The sequence below is a fragment of the Silene latifolia genome, chromosome X (assembly GCF_048544455.1).
Source record: "Silene latifolia isolate original U9 population chromosome X, ASM4854445v1, whole genome shotgun sequence".
Taxonomy (NCBI): domain Eukaryota; kingdom Viridiplantae; phylum Streptophyta; class Magnoliopsida; order Caryophyllales; family Caryophyllaceae; genus Silene; species Silene latifolia.
Window position 1 is genome coordinate 94,494,778 of NC_133537.1, and position 10,788 is coordinate 94,505,565.

General features: G+C 30.2%; 1 long non-coding RNA gene across 1 annotated transcript; it reads right to left on the reverse strand.

Moving 5' to 3' along the window:
• Positions 1-620: 620 nt before the first annotated feature.
• Positions 621-6,554, reverse strand: LOC141623469 (uncharacterized). Its single transcript, XR_012533392.1, has 5 exons — positions 6,026-6,554; positions 5,474-5,516; positions 4,468-4,523; positions 4,313-4,357; positions 621-933 (listed from the first exon to the last, which is right to left on the reverse strand). It is a non-coding gene; the product is annotated as an uncharacterized LOC141623469 (long non-coding RNA).
• Between the last annotated feature and the right edge of the window lie 4,234 nt (positions 6,555-10,788).

The following is a 10,788-nucleotide window of genomic DNA, read 5'->3' on the forward strand; positions in this document are numbered from 1 at the left end:
ACTCTTACTTAAGTTCAAGTTCAGTGAAGTTCATCTCTATTCAGTTCAATTCAGCTTCATTCAGTTCATGCTTAAGCTCTTCTCTTCACAAATCAACTCTTACTTAGATCAGTTCAGCTCCATTAAGTTCAGTTTAAATTATATCTATTAAGTTTAGTTCAGTTCAGATAACTTCAGTCCAAAAGAACACGGTCGTAGTATAAGTTAGGAGTATAAATTTATCTAACTAATTAACTATCTTGTCAATTTATAATTTTATACATATTAAAATTTATAATTGTAGTACATTTTGTGATATTCGTCTCTCTCGTGTATGATTTACGTATTTCATATCTTAATTTAAGTTTCTTGAGTTCTAAAATAAAATCTCGAAAAACCCGATTTATAGATAAATTTATATTTTTTAACTATTGTTACTTTGTTAGTATATAGTTGGATTGAGTAAGATGTTGGTGCAAGCAAAGTATTAGGATCGAGATCGACTCACCAAGCTCAATTCGAGCTTATAGAATTCAAAGGATACATGAGTCGGATGATTTATAATCTTCTTTAGTCAAATAATATTTGTTTCTAATAGTATTTAAGTTTCTTTTACATATACATATGTAGGGTGGGATAGAATGGACATTTGATAGAACTAGAATGATAGATCATTAGTTAAAAATATATCAATAATTAATAAAATTAATTATAATTAGATAATAACTAATGTCAATTCTAGTTATCTTAATGTTCAATAGAGATTGAAATATTACCCGAGAAAAAATTTAAAATCGTTTCAAAGAAGAAAATCAAAATATTCAATATTTATAAATTATAATAAAAACCCAATCCCTTGACATCCGATCCGAATATGGCCCAACCCGAATCTCATCTGCTCCGATATTGACCCGACTCGAATCTCACCTGCTCCGATATTGACCAAACTCGAACCTGCACCAAACCGAAATATGTACAACCGATTAAAAGCGATAACCGAATCTAACCTGAACTAAACCGAACTGAAATCGAAATTAAAAGTTAACCGAAAGAACCCGATCCGAAACTGATCCGATTGACCCGTTTGCCACCTCTATGGGCTGACACACTGATTTATTGTGTTTTGTTATTTATATGCTTTCTCCATCCCAATAATTTGTTTACCTTTGGTTCAAAATAACCCTATAAAAGAATTAAAAAGGTAAAGGTAAACAAATGATTGGGACGGAGCGAGTATTATACTTCTACTTTTCCTTAGTAATAAAATAGAGATTTTGAGGACGTTAGTTACGATAAGACCATAGTTAGTTCCATACCGGTGCAATATCTACTATCTTAACCATAGATAATCATATAAAAAAAAACTCAATTACATATAAAAATCAATACATTATGAGAGTCTGAACTATGAAGATGTAACATTTCTACTCTTGTTGTATAACATGGGCAATGAATTGCTGAAGTTAATGATATAAATTATAGGATTATTTCATATGAATAATCCATCCTATTGGTGTCCATCCTATATTAATCGAACCTTCATATTAACTCACATTAATACGAACTATTACAAACTTTTCTCGCATTAGACTCAGGTGACCGGCTACCTTAATAACCGGTTGATGAAAATGATGGCTTCCCCTTCTATCCCTAACAACCTTATACCCATCACAAATCCTTCTGATGCAGGAGCATACTCGGAGGATAAATCAAATGATAAAAGGATTCGGGTTTGTTCCAACGGGCAAGATTATGCTAAAATGTGGTTTGCATCAAGACATCAAGAAGCTCAAAACCGGCCACATAGCTGCTGGACACGGTTCCCTAGGCCAAGTAGGATGCACGATTTCCTAAATCGTGTAGGATTTATTATTTAGATTAATTTACTGTTTCTGAATAAAGTTAGGAAAGCTAGATGTTTCCTAATCCTAGTTTAATTAGAATACCCTAAATCTGATTGTATTTTAATTATTATTAGTTTAATAACTTTCCTAGTTAGTTTAGGGAAGGAGTAGATAGCTTGAGGAGCAAGCTAAGGAATTAGATCTCGAGTCGGATTTCTGACATCGAGTAGAATTAGGAAAGATAGCTTATTAGTCAAGCTAAGTAGAGGTATAAATAAGAACCGTGTATGACATCGTTCAACACGTGAGATTCAGAATTTTAATAGAAGTTTCCATTGTGAATTTTGTTTTGATTAGGCTTGCGAGTTTAGTCTTTAATCTTCCTTGCGAGGTTGTTTGTGAGTGTTTCGAGTTCGTACCTTGCGAGGCGGAGAGCGAGATTCACCATACTATCCAAGTTACATCCAAATTCGCGAAATATATAGTACAACAAACACAATTCCGCTGCCAATTTACCCATTACATCTACAAACATACACGAATTTATCCTATCCTGAGAACGAACAGTCTGTCGCACTATTTAATCACGTTTGTTCATATGATTTTACATTACCTTCCATCTAACCTTTCTCCCTCACTAACAACTAAGTCACCGACCACCTATAACAACCACCAGCGGCACATCACCACCTAAACCCTCCACCCACCAAACCATGTCGCCGATCACCATCATACATCAGTCCATCACCAACGTCAATCCGCTCAGTATTCTCGACACCAACTGACCAACGTCAACACGACTTATACACCGCGTAACTACCGACGACTGACGAGTCTTTATCAGCACTGCAAGCTTATTACGCAAGTCCTTCACTCCTTCCTGCCGTTTCTTAGTTTTTTTTCCTAAATTTCTCCAAACCCAATATCCTAATTTTTTTCCCCAATTGATGACATGCTTATATTATTTTCACTTGATAATTGATATATCAGACTTAATGAATTGATTTGGTGGACTCGATTTATGAATTGATGTGAAAAATGAAAGCATAATGAGTAGCTTAATTGATTTTGTATAAATCTAATACTAGTATCCAATAATTAGTTAGTAGCTTTTGTATAAATCAGAAGCACTATTAATTTGAGTTGAGGATTTGGTTGTGGTGCGGACACATAGAAGCTGACAGCGGTGGAGAGAAGCAGCAGACCGGAGGTTGAAGGTTACTTGAGCTGAGCAATGGATAGGAGTGAGTTTATGAGGGAGAGGGAAGTCGGGATTTGTGAGGGGAGTTGTATTTTTGTGTAGAACAATAAAAATAAATGAAGAAGAAGCTTATTTGAAAAGAAAAAAAAAATCAGAAACAAAGTGGTTACTAATGGAGGAAGATCAAGAAGAATGATAAAGAAGATGAAGATGAATATGGACCGGAAATAGCAGGTGATATTATTGGGTAAGTGCAAGCTAGGAAGGTTGGAGGATAGTTCGTATTATTGTGAGTTAATATGAACGTTGGATTAAATATAAGATGGACATCAATATGATGGATTATTCCTATGAAATAATCCTAAATTATAAAGCATCATGTAATCACATAAATAACTGAATTTTTAGCATTAAGTAGTTTGATGATGGAAGGGAACACATGAAGCGTCTCAAATAACAGTGCAGATCTTCTGTCCCATTTTGTGTCTCATCTTGTGTCCCATCACTTTTTCTATTGACAGATAAGCACTATGATATATATTATTACCATTTCTATTATCTTATGTGTGATGTGTCAAGATCTTAAGGTAGTGGGACATGAGATGAGACATAAAAGTGGAACAGGTGATCTCAATTACTCAAATAATAGTTACTCTAAATTGACATAAAAGCTGAAAGATACTAAAGGGAGCGAATATAAAACACCACCACTACTTCCCTCACTACCACTACCACCACCACCACCACCACTACTACTACTACTTTAATTTTACTCGTTTGGTTATTGACAAAACCTACAAAAAGATGAGTAAACTCAAAATTTCATATGAGCACGCTTAGAAATCAATTATCGCCCTCCGTAGTCTGCCTATTTGATCACAAACAATCAAAAATGCAAATAGCTAAGATATATAGTACAATTCAATAGCCTCTCAGTAAGTCTATAACGTACCGCAATCTTGATTCCATTTAGACATACTCCAAAAACAATTTTAAATAGTCATAATCCGAAATTTTTTGGGAAGGATTTTAAAAAGGGAAAAACTTAACGACAACAAACTACTGAAATGAAAATGAAAAACTAAATTACGATTGTTCTCCATAACAATTAAAGGTGCTTGTCTAAAGGTCTTAATTGGCGATTGTTCGAATGTCCACCAATGCATATTAGTGATATATATACTGGTCTCCGTAAGAGATTCAAAAACCCAATTTGAACCAAGGTTATTGCAATGAACTACGATACTAATGTAATAAGTCTAAGACGAGATAAAAATTAGATGAATACCTGAATACATAATTTATAGGCGAAAAGCACGACCCTTTTGTAGACCTGTTTCATATAAAATTTGTGCAAATGACACCAAATTAAACTAATGGTTACGCATAATATCAAATGTACAAAATAATGACATAAAAAATATAGAGGAAATGGAGTGTTACCTTTAGTCTTGCAATTATGAACACTCTCCAAACAAATGTGTAGCCTTGAACCAACACTTAGGCCCTGTTTTTTTGGACTTAATTTGATTGATTGATTGATTCGATTGATTTAGTTGATTGATTGATTGATTGATTGATTCAAGTTTATTTCAACATTACTATTATTATTCTTATTGATATTCTTATTATTATTTTTATGTTAATGTATTTATTATTGTTATTATTATTATTATTATTATTATTATTATTATTATTATTATTATTATTATTATTATTATTATTATATTTATTATATTACTATTATATTTATTAATAATTAATTCGTATTGTTTATATTATTATATTTATATTTAATACATTTATTATTATTATTATTATTATTATATTTATTATTTTATTAATATATTTATTATTATTAATATTATTCATAACATATTTATTATTATTATATTTAATATTATTATATTAATAAGTTATTATTTAATATTTATTATTTTATTAATATACTCATTATTAATATTATTAATCACATATTTATTATTATTATTATTATATTTAATATTATTATGTTAATAAGTTGTTATATTAGATCTATTATTATTATTATTATATTATTTATTTTTTAGTTATTATTATTATTAATAATGTTATCATTTATATTACTAATATATTATTATTATTACTTTATTTATTATTATATTAATATTTTATTTTTTATATATCTTATTAGATTATTATTATTAGATTATATTAATATATTATTATTATTAATGAATAATATTATAATAATATTTATTATTATTATTGGTATTATTTTTATTATAATATTTAATAATAATAATAATAATAATAATATAATCTTTTTATTATTGTTTGATTGATTGATTGATTGATTGAATCAGATTGATTGATTGATTGATTCAGCTCCATTAAGTTGATTGATTGATTCATTCAATTCAGTTTAGTTCGGTTCAGTTCAGACAATTTCAGTCCAAAAGAACAGGGCCTTAATATGTCGAATGAAGTTGGGTGGGGCTTGCGACCACAATCTAAGCAAAGGCGGTGGTGAAGATATTATTGATAGCAACAACTATTCATTAATAAAACTGTAATCAATTAATTTCATAAAATTTAACGGACCATAAAATTCTAATAACCCATCTACAATGCTCAAGTTCAACTCAGGTTTAACTAATTAAGCTTGATAAGAACGTTGTTTATTCGAAGGCTCAAAGTTCAGCCCCTAAAATTGATTTGTTTTCTCCTGTTATTCGGTAACTAATTTCTGCTCTCCGTCTAATTTCCTAATTCTTTTCATGGATGTTGAGAAAGTAAGTAATGACAATAAAACACAAAAAACTGAAAAATTCAATCCAATAATCCTAAAATCAGCAATCCTTAATAAGAGCAATGAAGACAATGAATACGATGTAAAGGAATTGATAGTCAAATCCAAAAAAAAAAATGATCTTGTCAAATTCCAGTAAAAACTAGGAAACAACAATTATTAATAGTCAAATCTTGATGTTGATAGGGGTAATTGAAAATAATGACTTACCGAATCTGTTTGGTGGAGACTGAAGTGAAAGTATCGTTGAAGGTCAAGTAGGGTTCACTAATTGACGAATACAATTAGTTACTCAGATTGTGTATGCCATTCTTGTCTCACATCCTAAATAAATGGTCTACTTCCAGTTGCATGTTCTCTGCTGATCCTTTTTTAATTCCAAACTGTCCACTTCTTCTTCTTCGATTGGAATTTCAGAAAGCCAAGATAAAAATCGAGAAGCAGTATTTATATGAGAAAATAAGATTATTATTTGATATAAAGGAACTTTAACAAATCATAATCTTATTCAAGAAACGGAGATTGTATTGTTAGATGATCAGGGGAGAAAACAAGAGGAATTAAATGGGAATTTGAGAAGGTGAGAGAGGATGATGGTTTTAATGGGCAGTTTTTTAGAAAAGAGTGGAGGATAGTGGCTTTGTGGGTAAGTTTTGTTCTACGTATTTACCGTGTACATATACGGTATCATATACGGTCGATGGATGTAATTGCGACACGTCGACATTTTATTCAAAAAGAGCGGTTAGTGGATGTTGCTTTAATATAGTAAATGATGAAATGATGATGATCTATAACAACGCAGCCATTTTATAAAAGACTAAAATGATTCACTTAAAACAAACTCACACCAAATCTAAGCAACTTACCAAATCTAGCAACTTTTTCTTCTTCATGTTATTTCTAAAATTATATGGGTACCATGTTAAAATCTTACTTCTATTGAAACAAAAACTTTTAACACAATCTCCTTAACCTATGTCATCTAATACAAGGATTTATTTTTTGCATTAGTGGGGGGATATGGCGGCGGCCACTTGAAAGCAAGTAATTTATTTGTGCCCGGTTAGTGGTAATGGCAATTTGGAATTCATTTGTTGTTTATATATGTGTTCAGTTTCATTAATTTGTACATACCAAACAAATTTGATAAAATATTTATTTTAAATGATATGTATTATTACAAAATGCAGAAATACATCTATCTATCTATACAATATAATTAAAAGGTTAATGTGACATGTTAAGTTAAATGTGACATGACAAATGTGACAAGGCAAAATTAAATGTGACATGGCAAATTAAATGTGACATGACAATATTATAATCCACATATTATCAATCTATACAATATAGTTTAAAAGACTACATAAAACATTAAATTTTATTCCATGAGCCATTTTTACAATTAATTTGTATTTTGTATTTGATTATATAATATTTGCTTAGTGACAAATTACAATACAATAGTGACGTATTGACGGATAATTCTTACTAAAAAAAACACACACTGAATGATAATTGAGTTAATGCCCCACCAAAAAAAGTAAAAACCTATTTGGGGAGGTGTATATCAATTATAAATAATTTTCTATAATAAAAAAAATACCACATGAACACCGAAACTTTGACTATTTCTAATATAACACTGTTTATTTTGAATGAGACCATTACAAGTAACTAAATTACCCTACAAAGTAATATTTACAAATTTTTGGGATCAACTTAAAAATAGTTTAAGTATTTGTGACTTAAAAATTGAGAAAATATTGCGGTCATACAAAAGAACGGTCTCACAAAAAATATTATCTTTATGCATAATTTAGAACATAATCAACACAAATATTTATTATAATATTTATGTCATAGTAATGAAAAAAATGATGCTCAAAAGTCATGAACTTTACTCCATATTTATGCCTATATTAAATTTGATAATAATGAAAAAGGATGTTCAAAAGTCATAAAAAATATCCTCAATTTTTTATATATTTTTGATGGATGACAAAATTTGCGAGACAAAAAAAATCTAAAACATTAAATGCAAATAGCATAACAAATATTAAAATTTGGCCTTTTTAATTTCTAAATAAATTAAACAATAATTAAAAATCAAATAAAATTCATACTAAATTTTAAATTTCTACTTTACTGTTAGAATATTCTAAGCAACAGATAAATATCACATAATTCTAATTTTACGCCGTTTATAAAATAATAAAGACTTTGTAAAGATTAAGGGCATATAACAAAATACTTAACATTAAACATTGACCTTTTAATTTTTCAAACTAGAATAGGTTAAACGAGAAATAAAAATTCACATCACTCTAATTTTATACTGTTTATATGTGTAATTCCCTCTTAAATCTTATTGCAATAAACTTGCTCAATTTCATTACCTGGATACATATATAAATCTATAAATATAATTTATAAATAAAAAACAAGGCAAAATATCTACCATCTTTTAGTTTCGTAAGATAACTCTCTAAACAATTCTCATGCAATGTGGATTTTGTAAAAAAAAAAAGAAAAAAAAAATTAAAGCAAACCTTTTACATTTCATTTCTCCTTACTCTATATTTATGTCTATATTAAATTTGCTAATAATGAAAAAGAATGCTCAAAAGTCATAAAACTTTGCTACATATTTATGTATATATTAAATTTGATAATAATAAAAAAAGATGCCAAAAGTCATAAAACGCATCCTCATTTGGCTATAAATGTTTGATGGAAGACAACATTTGTGAGCCAAAATAAGCCAATATCTTTTTGCCCCCATCGCCAAAAGAATTATAAATTTGTGTCAATAATCTTTCTTATCATTTTATCAGCATCAAGGTAAGTGTATTAAGGTTTTAAATTAATAATTTTATTTATTTATTTTTAAGTTCCATTGGTTATGAAGTACTCTTCACATTTTTAACCTTCTCATATATGTTGTCTTGTTCCATTTAGGGGCTATCAAGATTTGTGGAGTTGTGCTATTCAAAGGTAAATACATTTACATCTTTATGATTCAATGCCCTCTTTTTTTCATTATTTACGGGAAAACTTAAATTAATAACGATAAGGTTAATATTACATAAATCAAATTCCACCCTTTTGTTTGTTATTAATCACTCAGTGGTTTTTGTTTTTGTTTTTGTTTTTGTTTTTGTAGGGATATTTCATTGGAGAAAGAAGACTATATGAAGAAGAAAATACTAGAATTGCATAAATTAATACTCCCTCCATTCCACTCAATACTATATTATAAACTAACTACAAGATTGACAACACTAATTGAATATGAATGACTAATTGTATTTAGGTTCATAAATTTTTTTTAGGATTTCAGAAACTTTCAAAAGTACTCCTGTTTTATTTGGGTATGTATTGTTTTTTTATTCATCATTTTTCCTTTGAATAATAGCTCTCATATAGATATAGATAGATATAGATATAGATAGACTATACTTTATCCTAAGTATCTCTTTTTTGTAGATAATTTTCTTATCTTTGAAAAGATTAGTTATTTGATTTGAGAAATTGTGTTGCATCAATTTTTTAGTATAATTCATGTGGGTTCTTTGAGTTAGAAGATGAACTGTTGTTCGAGAATGTGCGGCAAGATAGTGGTCTGCAAATGGATATGTTGGAGAAAAAGAGGATTTTGGAAGAGAACATTCATAAATTGAAATTGAAGAATGATTTTTTTTTGGGTAACATGTGAGCATTTGTATTATATCATCAAAAGATTAGATCAAGTTCTCCATATATATTCATCATCTAACTGCTAATGACATAAATTGCATCTAATATGAATCAAACTTAGCCAGTTACAATCACATTGCTGGACAGTATTGCCCAATTTTTGCATAATTCTAATATGCAGCTACTGCTTTATCACTGAGATCACCCGTTCAGGTCTTCTGACCATAAATTCCAGACGACATGAGTTCCTTTCTAACCAAATTGTATACCATGTAGACATCTTTGCCATTCTCCACACCTTCTTCTGCATCTTCGAGTATGAGGTAAATGGACCAGCAATTTTCAGATGAAGCCACTGCTCTATACCAGCAATAATCCTAGAGCTATAAACACAGTCACCAAATAGGTGTTCATGAGTCTCCTCCCCCAATTCACACAAAACACATCTATCAGTCAAACACAAACTAATCTGATGAAGCTATGCCTGTTTCTGAATTAACCATCCAATAAAAGCATGTTTAGACATAATCCAAGTATCCCACTTATCTTTATACCAATAGAAAGGGGTGGGGTGGGGGGGGGGGGGGGGGGGGGGGGGGTGATCCTGCATACAAAAATATCCAGCTCCTACAGAATAACCACCAGGTGAAGCCCTCCAATGATTACCCTGAAAACCACCAACTAACACACCTTTAACTCTACATATATTCCTCCAGTTCCAATTGGAATTAAGAGGAGGTTGATATGAGTCCCAACTTGCACCTTTCAAATAAACATTATCTATCCACAAAACCCACAACCTCTCAGCTTTTGTATACCACCAGTGAACAAGTTTACCACACTTGCCACATTCCACACCCCAGCATCCTTTATACCCAGACCACCCTCTTTTTTACTGCAACAAATATTGTGCCAAGAAACCAGAGGTGCTCTGTTATATTTTGTCTCTCCACTCCATAAAAAGTTCCTACAGATAACCTCTATCCTCTTGATAACTCCTCAGGCCTAGCTAGGATAGTCCAATGAGTCTCATTACAGCAAGCCCATTTCCTTACAACATTCATGTTAACATCATCAGTAAGTGTATGAGAACCAAGCAAGTCTTGATAATAGCCCAAGAATGCTGCTCGGATAATATCACCTTTAGTACAAATCACTCCATCTTTATCCTCAATTTGAAATACCTTGTTGAGCATCATTCTTTTCTTGATTGCATGATGAAAATAGGAAGTATTAAGATCCCTCTCTATAGACCATTGCACCTTTGCCTT